This window comes from Simochromis diagramma, unplaced genomic scaffold (genome assembly GCF_900408965.1).
Source record: "Simochromis diagramma unplaced genomic scaffold, fSimDia1.1 OVJJ01000186.1, whole genome shotgun sequence".
NCBI lineage: Eukaryota > Metazoa > Chordata > Actinopteri > Cichliformes > Cichlidae > Simochromis > Simochromis diagramma.
The window spans coordinates 196,145-209,730 of NW_024387464.1; the positions used below are offsets into that span (position 1 = coordinate 196,145).

Genomic DNA, 13,586 nt, shown 5'->3' on the forward strand with positions numbered 1-13,586 from the left:
AGGAGGAAGCGGGCGGGGTACACGTCCGAGCCTCTGGCACGGGAGCCTCTGTTGAGCCGAGGTGGAAGACGGAGCCGCTGTGCCGTGGCGAGGTTGAAGGTCCGGTGAACGAGGCGGGTGGTGTGTGAGCGTGGAGCGGAGTGGCGAGAGAGGGAGCGGCCGAAGCGCGGCGTGAAACGTCCACTCTCCGCGGCAGATGCTCCGGTGCAGGTGAGGCAGCAGGTGGGGGAACGCGGCGTCTCCGAGCCGCCCAGAGCCAAGCGGTGCCCTCGAAGACGTGCTCTCGCTCTTCCGCGAAGAGAGCGCTGTCTCTCCTTGAGTTTTTCCGCCGCACAAGAGAAGCGCTAACCTCCTGGCCGCTCAAGAGTTCCGAGTCCGCTGGGTTCCTAACGTGTAGTCCGTGGCACGGGTCGTGTCATTCTGTTCAGGCCGTTGTGTGGAGGCGAGGAGGAAGGGAACCCAAACGCGACTCTGCAGGTAGGTGAAGATGGGGTGAAGGTTTCTTATAAAAGGAGTGGAATGAACAGAACAGAGGTAGGAAAACACGGCTGGCTGGCTGGCTGGCTGGACGACTTAATGAAGGAATGGCTACTGACCGGACCTGAAACCGACATCAATCAATGGACACGACAGTGATGGGTAAAAAAAAAAAAAGAAACAGAGGGCTTAAATACACAGACTGGTGATAATGATAAGGAGAGACCGGTAGTACAAAAGGGCTAACATAATGAACTAATGGGAAGATGACTTAACATAACGCACACAGACCAAGGCTAACAGCAATAAAACAGGAAGTGGAACAGGCAGTAGATTAAACAGTGAACAAGAACTGAAAATACTGGGTCACCGACCCAGGAACCCTGACAAGAAGTGATAAAAAACACAGTGCGATGTGAGCAGATATGTGAGCACAGATCTTCTTTGTTAACTTACTGTAAAACAGAGCTTCTAGTAAACCTTTGCACTCTGCAGGTCTTTTAAGTGTGTTAAATTTTGAGAATTTAAATTACTTGTCTCTTTAAATTGTCCATTGAAAAATAATGTTGCTGCATCATCCTAGGCCAGGTTTCAGTCAACAGTTTTTCAGGATATGAATCAAGCCTGTATGCCTTTGACAGCAACAGGTAACTGCAGAAAATATCTGTAGATTTATCAACTGCAGAGTAACGTGCTAACATGGTGACATTACATTGCACATTACACTGTGGGAGGATTGCTGAACGCTGGATGATTGAGCATGGATCAAGACAACTTGAGAAACATTTTTTGTTGATCGATGTGCTGTTTCCAAATGACAGCAACATCAGAAGAAGGAACACGAGAAGCTCGAGAAATACCAAGGGCTCAGAGAAGAGCTCGAAGAAGATGTGGAGGGTGAAGGTGACAGTGGTCCCAATGGTATCGGAAGCACTAGTTTGCAGTGACTCCCAAGCTAGCGAATGGCTCCAGCAGATGCAGGGAACAACATCGCAGATCTCGTCCAGAAGAGCTCAGTCCTAGGAAACAGCTAAGATACTGCACAGGACCCTCAAGCTCCCAGGCCTCTGGTAGAGGACCCGAGCTTGAAGGATTAACCGCCCACAGGGGCGAGCAGGGAATTTTTTAAAATATATATATATATATATATTATACGGTATTGAACCGTTCGATACAGTGCTTTCGGTTCGGTACGCAGATGTATCGAACAATACAAAATTTTTAATTTATTTTATCAACTTCTCTTCTGATGATGCTGTCTGTGTTGAGAGCTCATTGGATCTTGCGCTCGACTACTCCGCCTACGCTGCACTGTCAAGCGCAGATTCACTGAGCGCAGCGCAAGCTAGCGAGACAGAAGCTCGTTGCAACATGGCCACTGCCTCAACGCTACCCGAAATTGAACCCCCCCACCCTCATTCATATCTGGCCTTTGGAACTATTTTGGTTTTCATGTGAAGCATGACCCTGAAGGTAAGCGCGTCATGGACAAAAGTAAAACAGTATGTCGGATGTGCCACGCAATGCTCAATTGGTGGGAACTAGTGCGTTAGCGCAGTTAGCTCGTTAACGTGTTGACGCCGTCCAGCCCCATGCACGGGGCGATACGTGGTAACTTGTTAACGGAGATTTGCCGCGTTATGGCGCTAATGTCATTTTAACGAGAATAACGCTGACAGCACTAGTGGGAACACAACGAATATGACTGCACATTTACGCCGACATTATCCTAGTGCAAAGACAAGTGGAAGCAGACAAAACAACAAGCACGCATGCTACAAACTTTACCCGAGTCATTTAGACAGCGGTTAGCACATGATTCTCCTTATGGGGACCTGAAAACTGTTTAATATGCTGCTGAGAATATAGCCCAGAAGATAGATAGTTAATGATTTATGTAATAATTGAAAATAAATTATTTATGTTTTTATGAAATACAATATAATTATGATATTTTAAAAATCTGTTTGCAATTCTTATAATAATAAACTTTAAAATGTACCTAAATATTTTATCATTAATGCATTCTGTAAATGTGTATATCAACAAATACTGCTAGAATTATCATAGCAACAGTAATGTATGATTACACTATCTTGGACTTACCTCAGTATTCCAACTGTAGATTGTATAGATATTGAGATTTACGGGGTAGATGATTTTAGTTATCATCCTACTGCCTATTTGTGCATCCGAATCGATTCAGTCTTTTAAATCCTGATTGAAAACCCATTTATTCAATCTAGCTTTCCCTGGTTAGTGTCGGTATCCTGCAGATGTTCCCTTATGTAGTTTTAATCATTTACTTTATTGCTGAATAACCTCTTAGTCAAGTTGTGTTTTGTAATTTCTTTTATTTTTTACACTGCGTTGGTGTATTTATACCCTGTTATTGTTCCTATCTCTAATTTATTGTATGACTGTGAAGCACTTCGGTGAACCACTGGTTTTTAAATGTGCTATACAAATGAAGTTGTATTGTATTGTATTGTATTGTATCATTGTGAGTTCTTTGATGTTGTGTACCTGTAAGTAAGTAGGACTGATTCTTCCTCCTCCTTCACCATTAAATATGTAGACGCTGCCTTCACCATTATTCTCCAAAGGTGCTCCAACTGCCAAATCCCTGAATCCATCTGAGTTTAGATCAGGCAGCACAGCAAGAGAAGAGCCGAACCTTCCTTTGACAGCTGCATGTCCTCTTAGTACTAATGGATCATCAAAATTACACTCCACAAACTAAAAGCAGGAGAGTGAATATTTTATAGTTAATAAAAATTTGACAAATAAAACGATTAATTTAATTGGATTAGATGAAACTGTGATTTACCAAACGAGTTAATGTGCAAACATAAACTCTTCCCTCTCTATCAGGCTCCGTGTACATTGGGGCAGATATGAAGATTAGATCAGTGATGTCATCGTTATTTATGTCCATGGCACACACCTCTGCCCTGAAATATTCCCCAGTCTGATACTGTGTAAGGAACACATTATTATTCTTTTATTTGAGAAAAATAATTTATATATTATTTACAAGGTCATTCAGAGCTGTCATGCTGCAAATTCATACCTGTGATGCCAAGGGCTCAATCATTTGATTTTCAAAGTTTTCTCTGTTAACAGCAACTGTTAACTCCTCTGTGTTTATATCTTGGAGCACCAACAACTGTCACTGAGCCGCTTTGAGTTTTAGCTTTGAGTTTTAGCAATTGCCACTGAGTAACCTAGAATTTAGGTATTTAAAATGAGAACAATGATTAAGTCTCCTCTTTTAAATTGTGCCCATTTTTCAAACTCATTGGTGTGTTTTACATGACAGAATTACAGCAGAGCTGTGTCATGTATATACATGATCACATGTGTATGAATTAGATTGTTAAAGCTGTAATATTCTTACCAAGATAACTGTCAGGCTCCAAAGACACATCCTCATATGTTTCATCTTCTGGCCTCTTGTTGTGTATTGCACGTAGCCTCCCTTCCACTGGTTTGCACCAACAATAGACATCTGAATTCCCTACAGTGTAGACAGAAAATACAATTTATATACAATTATTTTCACTTAAAATCCGGACTGTGTTTAACTGTTTATTTGCCTTTAGGCCATAAAAACTGCCACAAAGGCACATGTGAATCTTTCTTTCTATGACTAAACTGTCTGGTGATTTTCAGGTAGTTTTAATTACCTCAGGCACTAGGTCTGTGAAGGTTCTCAGTCATCCAGGTCATCGTAGTCAAAGGAGCTTGCAAAGAAAAGCGTCTGGACTTCTTTAAGTTACTTGAAGACGTTTCACCTCTCATCCGAGAAGCTTCTTCAGTTCTAAGGTCAAATGGTGGAGAGTCCCAGATATAAACCTAGTGGGAGTAACCCCCCACAGAGGGACAAAAGGACCCCCTGATGATCCTCTAATCGCCTGAGCCAAGGTGTGAAACTGGGTGTGGGTCCCAATCAGCCAGAGTTTCGGGTGAGTTCATTGTGAAACCTGGCCCCACCTTTAAAACACAGACTTAACAATGTGGTGTATGCTGTACAGTGCAGCAAGGAATGCCCAGACCTCTACATTGGAGAGACCAAACAGCCACTTCACAAGCGCATGGCACAACACAGAAGAGCCACCTCCACAGGACAAGACTCAGCAGTCCATCTGCATCTTAAGGATAAAGGTCACTCTTTCGAGGATGCCAATGTTCACATTTTGGACAGAGAGGACAGATGGTTTGAAAGAGGAGTGAAAGAAGCCATCTATGTCCACTGTGAGCGACCATCTTTGAACAGAGGCGGTGGTTTACGACACCAACTCTCTGCCATCTATAATCCAGTTTTGAGATCCCTTCCCAGACGCCTTAACGCCCACTCACATCCTGGGCCATCTGATTCTCAGGGAATTTGCATAAGGTGGGGCCAGGTTTCACAATGAACTCACCCGAAACTCTGGCTGATTGGGACCCACACCCAGTTTCACACCTTGGCTCAATCGATTAGAGGATCATCAGGGGGTCCTTTTGTCCCTCTGTGGGGGGATACTCCCACTAGGATTATATCTGGGACTCTCCACCATTTGACCTTAGAACTGAAGAAGCTTCTCGGATGAGAGGTGAAACGTCTTCAAGTAACTTAAAGAAGTCCAGACGCTTTTCTTTGCAAGCTCCTTTGACTACCTCAGGCACATGAACTGCACTGAATCCCTCTTGAGACATTTCCATTTCCAGTGACTCTCCACTGCTTTGAGATCCTGTAACAGAAAAATAAACAAAAAGGTAAAAGAGAGACACAATACAACAAATTAAATTTTACAGGTTCATTCTTTCATTATGCTTCAATTATTTATCTTAAATGATGTTTTTACAGTTTATTATAAAAGTGAGCATTTATTGTTCATTTTACAAATGTACAGTTACGTTTAATTTAAAATGTGACTTTAATGAATAAAATACAATAAAGTTAATAGAATGTGGTGATTTAGTTTCTTCTTAGTGTAGCAGTTTACGCATTAAATGAACGTTTACTGCTTCAATTCAAGAAGGACGCAAATCCACGTAATAAATGTGAAATAAAATCCTTGTAAATAAGTGATCAGCTCAAAGTAGCATTCAATACAATGTAATTATTTTCATTTTTGGAACATTTACATTTACTTTAAGAAAATTGTAACAATAAAAAATGTTTGTACCTTCGATGGAGAAAATTTTGTCCTGCAGAATCTGTCTTATTACTTCAAGTGTGTCAAAGTTCTTCACTTGAAAGACGTGTTTGACTGAGGGAGACGATGCAATGGTGTGCAGTTCTCTTCTGGCATAACGGTCAGTAAATACATCCCCCACCTATGATTGTTGACAAATTTGTTTGAGTCCTCATACTATGCATAATGTTTTGCTGACTTTATTAAAATGTCATTAAACTTGATTTATAATAAAATTTACACACAGACATTAAACTCTCTAACCCTGAATAAAACCCAAATCCAGGATAGCATTTATCTCATGCTGTAAAATAGTTTTAATATATTTTCCTCTAGTAGCTAGATTTGTTTTACACACATATCTCATGTTTCCATCAATATTTCAGCTCTTTGATTTATTTAAGAAACTTAATTTCAAGTTTACATGGTCAGCTTATATACAAATGTGTGGCCAGTATATTCAATTCAATTCAATTTTATTTATATAGTGCCAAATCACAACAACAGGCTCCTCAAGGCGCTTTATATTGTAAGGAAGACCCTACAATAATAGATAGAGAGAAAAACCCAACAATCAAATGAAAATGAAAAAACCCAACAATCTTTGAGCAAGCACTTTGGCGACACTGAGAAGGAAAAACTCCCTTTTAACAGGAAGAAACCTCCAGCAGAACCAGGCTCAGGGAGGGGCGGCCATCTGCTGCGACCGGTTGGGGTTAGAGAAGGAACGCAGGATAGAAGACATGCTGTGGAAGAGAGACAAGAGATTAATAACAGATATGATTCAATGCAGAAAGGTCTATTAACACATAGTGAGTGAAAAAGGTGACTGAAAAGGAAAAATTCAGTGCATCATGGGAATCCCCCAGCATCCTATGCCTATTGCAGCATAACTAAGGGAGGATTCAGGGTCACCTGATCCAGCCCTAACTATATGCTTTAGCACAGGAGTCGGCAACCCTGGGTTGGGTTAACTGATGGCACGACCATAGCTGGACTGGCCATCAGGCAAACCGGGCATTTGCCGATGGTGATTTTTTGTTTTTATGGGCCTGAACTTCACGTAAGAAGTTATGACCTGCAGTCTATCTGGGTCAGATAGGAACCAAGTTTAGGTAGAGTTTATTTTTGTTATGCTGACTTTTTACAGTCAGTTACAATAACTCGTACTGCGTACTAGCTAGCATGATGGAGTTTCTATACAGCTGGGCGGGTGCTATGATGTTACTGATAGTGAACTTTATTTTATTCATAAGGTTAGTTAGTAGAGTTGCCAACCGTTCTGTAAAAGACGGAATCGTCCCGCATTCAGAGAAAACGTATTGAGCTGAAAAGGAACACAGTTTGTCCTGTACTTCAGCTAGAATGGAAAAAGACACAAAGCTGAAGTAATTCTGCGTCTTTTCACTGCACAGCTGTTTCTTCTTCTCTCATTCTCCCCCCTCCCTCTCCTTTTGCTACTTCAATCATGAAATTGATCAATGATGAAACTGATCAGCTTTTCTCTCTTGCTTATTTATTGCCCACTTTGCACCAGAAAGAGGAAACCAGCGGATGTCGCGCTAAACAATGGCAGCACGTTTAAGCTTGATCAGCTGTTGTTAGAATTTATTTAATATTAATTTCTAGTATCAGCTGATGTTTGCTGGAGCCACAGCTGTAAAAGCTGCTGGTCATGATAACGGTTTGGATATGTGGTGAGAGGGAAACATGAAGATGAAACCAGGAGATGTCCTTACTGAATCATCAGAGCTGAACAGGTGATGAGAAACAGGTTTACCTTGAATGAGTTGAAGGGAAGTTATGAACTGTTTCTGAGAGACAAATAACACCAGGATCCTTTTCTAAGTAGCTGACAGCTGGTAACTGTGCAGGGGCGGGTCTAGCAAAGTTTTGCCAAGGGGCCAGGTAGGACATTAACAGGGAAAGGGGGGCACAAAGAAATACTTTTCTTTCTTACTCTCATTTTTAAAATGTCTAGCTTTTAATAAATAATTATCTGAATCTTACAACCAAAGTTTTTATCTGACGTAAAATGTATAGAAATCATAGATATACCAACAAGAGTGTTTTCCTATAACACCTGGTGGGCCGGTCTCTAGTCAAAATGCCCGGGCAGTTTTTTTGTCCCAGTCCAGCCCTGGGTAAGACACGCGGTAAATTAATCTGAGAAGGCGAATTAAAAAATAAATGGCCGTGCCAGCGGTGCACATCGCAAATTAGCTCCCATAGACACATTAGTTGTGCTGCTTCTTAATGACGGTATCTTAGCTAACAACCCCCAATTACCAGATTCAACTTGTAATTGGCTAAAAATCACTTAGCCTACTGGTGAGAGGGACGTTGCTAGCTGGCAGTTTTTCCAATGTGGCAGGATGAATATTATGTCTTGGTTTATCCCACTTTTAGTCAGGCGCATTAGGGGGCGCTAGTATAAATAGGAGCAGCCATCTGAGCACCCCTGAATCGCGTACCTGTTATCTCCTTTCGGTCACCTGACTTCGCCCGGTGTTGCAGGTAGGAGCTGCGTACATGTCGTTCTTGCCTCAGCCTGAATTGGCAGTACTTGTGTTGATTGTGGTGTTCGTATTACAGAGATCACCCGTGGATTTCCTTCCTGAAGCCTCCATCGTGGCTGGTATGTGTGTATTTGGTGCTGTGCGTACATTATTTAGCTGTGGTAAACCAGTGTTGTTTATAGGTCATAGCTGTAGAAGCCTCCTATGGGCCACTCTGTTCATGAATTGAGTGACGCCGTTTAATTGGTACGTAACTCAGCTTTGTTGTGATCTCTGCCTTTTATTGTTGTTTTATAGTAAACGCTTATTATGTATTGCAGGAAGTGTGGGCCTTAGAGGGCGGCCAGTAGCTTTACAGCAAGGTCGCTACGGTTTTCTATGCTACGCTAACAGAAGTGCTGCTGCTTTGCCTTTTACCGTCTGTTTCCGTTTGCGAGGGTTATTTTTCCCTGCTGCTGCCAGCCTCTTAAGAGTGGATGTCAGTGTGGACAGCGGCTACATACATGCCGGCTACGGGAGTCAGCTGGCGTGCATGTTGATAGACTGAATTGTTAAATTAAAGTAGTCGGGCGGACAGCAAATTGGAGTAATATGGTAACTCCGTCTGCTCTAGATTTAAGGTTTTATTTAGTTTGTATGTTCGGTTGTTTTGATTTGTAGTTTATTTTTTTTGTTACACCACCGGTAGGAGGCCCTTTATCGAGTTGCGGATCACCAGTGTGTTCCTGCAGTTGGGCTAACCCCAGTGTGTGCAAACTATTTTTTTTGGAATATATTAAAATTTTCTTTGTTTCTTTTATTCAGATGTGGAGGGCCTGACGTGGAGGAGACTGGGGTGCCTTGGTGGTGGGATCCTTTGAGTGTTACACACCTGCATTTTTAGTTTATTAGTGTGAGCGTGTGATAGTGTGCTGCACTTGTGTATTGGTGAGTTTTCTTTTCTTTTTGAGCTGTTTTTGTGCGTGGCATCCCTGCCCCTCCACTGGCAAGCCTCGGCTCTGAATAATTTTTAGAATATTTGTATATTGATATTTATGCTCGTGTTTTTATATGCTGTTTTAAATCATTATCAATAAATTGTCTGTTTTATCACTGATAAAACAGTATATTGAGTATAATGGATCTTAGTGTCTTCCTGGTAATTAGCATTATTTAGATCCAGTATTCTCTGGGTGAAATTCACAGGGTGGCATTGTCTTTTAAATTGAGTATTTATTCCATCCCCACCTCTTGCTGCCACACCAAGCGACGTTGACATTTCCACATTCCAACACTTCCAATGCTTCAGGAGCTGTCCACTCATCAGCATCAGCACCACGTATATACATGGATACATCCGAAGACTCGAGACAGAATTCACAATTTGTTTTTGGGACTTTCAGGTGTATGGACCAATGTATTTTTTTCTGATCAAACCAGAAAGCTTTAATGAGCAGCTGGATTTGTCTTGCATTAACTGGCTGGACACAGAGGACATCAAAGTGCACCTGATTGAACCGAAAAGCTCGACTCTGTGGGGGTCAAAGTTTGCAGAACTACAAACGCAGTTGGAATCCATAGCTGTGCGTGTTCATGGAGCTTGCATTTTCACCTGCTGGACATCACTACCTGACAAGTTTAACTGTCTTCAGAACATTGCAGAAGCATTATTGACAGTACTTGGCTCTACATGTCTGTGTGAGCAGATTTTCTCTCACATGAGTGAGCTCAGGTAGCCGTCTGAATGCTGGACACTCGTAGACCTGTGTCTCTGTATTAACAAACATGCCATATTGGCCCAGTTTATTTTCTTATCATTGTTGTGAGGAGACCATAAATAGCATTTGCATTTTCTGTTGTACAGTTCATTTGCTGTTATGGAGTTCTTGTTATGGATAAAAAGTGTCTTTTTTTTGTTTCAAAATAGCTGATAACTATTCGCTGATAGCTGCCAACATCTGCGAACAAATATAATCCTATAAAGTTGTTCTATATAGTGTGTAGCTGTTGATATAGAGCGTTATTAAATTTATTGCTAATGCAATCATATGGCACATTGACTTCTGAGGAAATTTTGAATGGCACTCATCTATGGGCTCAAAATGTGGTCATAAATATTTTGTACTTGTAAATCGGTTTTGTACTTGTAAAAAAGATTTGTATGTGTAAAAAAGATTTATGCGTGGACTTAGCCCAAAAAAACCCTGCAAGTTACAACTACGAATTTTGACCCTATTTTTCTTCCTTTAAGCTGATTGGTCAATGTCATGTCAATCACAAATTAAACAATCCAATCAGAGAACAGATGGGTTTGGCTGTCGGAGGGGCACTTTTTTGAACTGCAGGTCCTTGAAGGGTAATCTCTATATAAATATCCGATAGCAGTTAGGTCCCCTTACTTTCAGCAGCTGTTGAAAGGATAAAGTTGTGGTATGTCAGTGGTTAGAAATACCATTATTACTTTAGGATTAGTTTAACACAACGTCAGGGCTGATCCGGGACCATTGCTGTGAGTCACAGTGCGCAGCATAAAAGTCCTTTCACATCGGCAGGATGTGCTGCTAATGCTAATTGATAACTAAAAGCAAAGGATCCAGAATTTGTTGCTGGCTGCTGAGCTCTGTGGGTTTTTGCAGCAGCTCTACCTGTACTAGATGCACCTGCTCCTTGTCGTTTCTATCTCTGACTTTATGTGAACTACAAGAGTTTGTGGGTTTTTTTTGCTAGTTCTTCAAATGTTCAATAAAAACATGTATGCTAATTCATAATGAAGAAAGCTTTGTAATGAAGACTGTCATTTCCAAAACACTGCCCCCCCTGCGTCCGCAGCGCTGTTGAAAAGGCTGTGGAAGTCCCTGTATTAAACACGTAGTCCTGTGACACAAAAATCACCAAACTCGGACGACCACAGACTGTTTTCCTTCGTGGTGATGAAGGAAAACGCTGGGTTGGCATGTAAAAGGGCATTTATTCCCTTCAAAGACCTGCAGTTCAAAAAAAGCACCCCTCCGACAGCCAAACCCATCTGTTCTCTGATTGGATTGTTACATTTGTGATTGACATGACATTCACCAATCAGATGAAAGGAAGAAAAATAGGGTCAAAATTCATAGTTGTAACTTGCAGGGTTTTTTTGGGCTAAGTCCACACACAAATCGTAAAAAAGATTTGTATGTTACACATACAAATCTTTTTTACGCACGCACAAATCTTTTTTACGCACGCACAAATCTTTTTTACACAATTATACAAATCCTGATTTACAAGTACAAAACTGATTTACAAGTACAAAATATTTAGTAGCAAAGTTGGATGCTGTAAGAGATTAAAATGAATCGAAGTATGATGTGACAGTTTTGTGAAAAGCTTCCAATTCTGAGCAGCACTCAACAAAGCAATCAGATATGTAAAATGAACGCATGAAATCCTCAAAATCATTTTGGATCTTATGTAGTTGGATTTTTGTGTTTGTTTTTGATAAATAATGAAGAAGTTACTTTTAGTTACATTCAGTATGACTATTTAGGAAATACTTTTTTTACTCAGTACACTTCAACAGTAAAAAAAAAAACAAACAAACAAAAAAAACAACAACATTACAGCAATGAAGCTGTTTTTTACAACCAAACTAAGCTGATTGTAGAGTTCAGCAGGTAGTTCGGTTCAGAGATAATGAAATGTAAATAAAGAAATGACCATTGCAAATGTAAATCTAAATGATATCACGTCTAATATGTTGTACCTGCTGGTTTTTAATACCAGAAGAAATATATATAGTGTTTTTACTATAAAATGTCACTGTGCTTTATTTAGTAGAAACGCTAAAGTCATAGTTTCACTGTTTCCAGAAACTTATATTTCGAGAACAAAAGACAAATTCCAAATGCACAAAGTTGTCTTACTTGAGAAGAATAGTGCAGCACTTATCCAGTTCATTGTGTTACTCCCTTGAGAAACATAAACGACACATGAGTTCAGTATTACTTCTGCTGATAGTGTCAGAGAAGGAGACGAAACCAAAATGCAGAAATCATGAGACAGTTGCTCCAATGTAAGAGATTCATTAGGAGGAGCTACAATACTGACAGCACTGTCTGTTTGATGCTACACGGTGTAGCTGTCAAACAGACTGTTGCATTTTTGTGTCTGCATCATTCTGTTCTGTCTGGTGTTGCACTGTCTTTGTTTTGTATTTTTGCAATTTTGCACATTGCACTTTATGTAGTCCTGTGTTGATTGTCTGTTATATATCATATATAGCACCATGGTCCTGGAGGAATGTTTGTCTCATTTCACTGTGTGCTTTACCACTGCACGTGGTTAGAATTACAATAAAGTCATTTGACTTGACTGGATTGGACCAGTTTGTTATGATGTAGAGAGAACTGACCACAAAAGCATCTGCATCAGCTAGGGCCACAAGCAGTGTGTAGTGACTAAAAGTTTGAGATCACAGATATATACAGAGGAAAAAAGCTTCCTCTATAGGGTGTCTAGAATAGAATAGAATAGAATAGAATAGCCTTTATTGTCATTGTACAGAGTACAACGAAATTGGAGTGCCACTCCCTTGGTGCAAGTTTCAATAATAAATATAAATGTAAAATATAAAAAGTACAAAAAAACCAATCGTAAGTACTCAAACAATAGTATGTACAATATATACAGGATAGCAGCATTAATATAATGACAGTATGAATAGCAGCATAATATAATGACAGTGACGGTATGGAATAGGTTCAATTGTTTTTGTGCTTATTTACTACGGTGATAGCTCTGGGAAAGAAGCTATCCCTGAATCTGTTTGTCCTGGTTTTATGTGACCTGTACCGTCGGCCTGACGGTAATAGTTCAAACAGTTGGTTGCTGGGGTGAGAGTGGTCCTTGATGATATTGCCAGCTCTGCTGAGGTACCGAGAGTTTGCAGTGACCTCGAGGCTGGGCAGAGAGCAGCCAGTGATCTTCTGGGCTGTGTTGATGACCCTCTGCAGTACTTTCCTGTCTGCAGCTGAGCACCCTGCATACCATGTTGTTATGCCGTACGTTAGGATGCTCTAACGTACGGCATAACAACATGGTATGCAGGGTGCTCAGCCTAGACTCTCCCTTAGAGTTATGATCTCCATATTGACAGGAGGGCTGAGACATCTGGATGCATTCTGATGCCTCTTTGGCAAAGTGTTCTGGGCATCTCCTGTCAGGAGGATGCCCCAAGATCATGTCCTGTGTCTGACTAACGCTTTAACTAAGCTAGTGTTGTATCGATGATTTAGATTGATGTTGAGAAACTCCTGTTCCATTACATCCCAGATGTGCTAGATTCATGATACATTTGGTGATTGTGGAAGTCGTTTGAATACAGTGAACTTGTTTTCATGTCCCAGGAGCCATTTTGAAATCATTTGGCATGAAAATTTGCTAATGTGCC

At 40.8% G+C, this 13,586-nt stretch overlaps 2 long non-coding RNA genes across 2 annotated transcripts; both read right to left on the reverse strand.

The window, feature by feature from the left end:
• Positions 1 to 3,099: 3,099 nt before the first annotated feature.
• LOC120723229 lies at positions 3,100 to 3,821 on the reverse strand. Its single transcript, XR_005693685.1, has 3 exons — positions 3,551 to 3,821; positions 3,308 to 3,454; positions 3,100 to 3,216 (listed from the first exon to the last, which is right to left on the reverse strand). It is a non-coding gene; the product is annotated as an uncharacterized LOC120723229 (long non-coding RNA).
• A 95-nt stretch (positions 3,822 to 3,916) lies between these two features.
• LOC120723228 lies at positions 3,917 to 5,925 on the reverse strand. Its single transcript, XR_005693684.1, has 3 exons — positions 5,652 to 5,925; positions 5,140 to 5,213; positions 3,917 to 3,997 (listed from the first exon to the last, which is right to left on the reverse strand). It is a non-coding gene; the product is annotated as an uncharacterized LOC120723228 (long non-coding RNA).
• Positions 5,926 to 13,586: the final 7,661 nt, after the last annotated feature.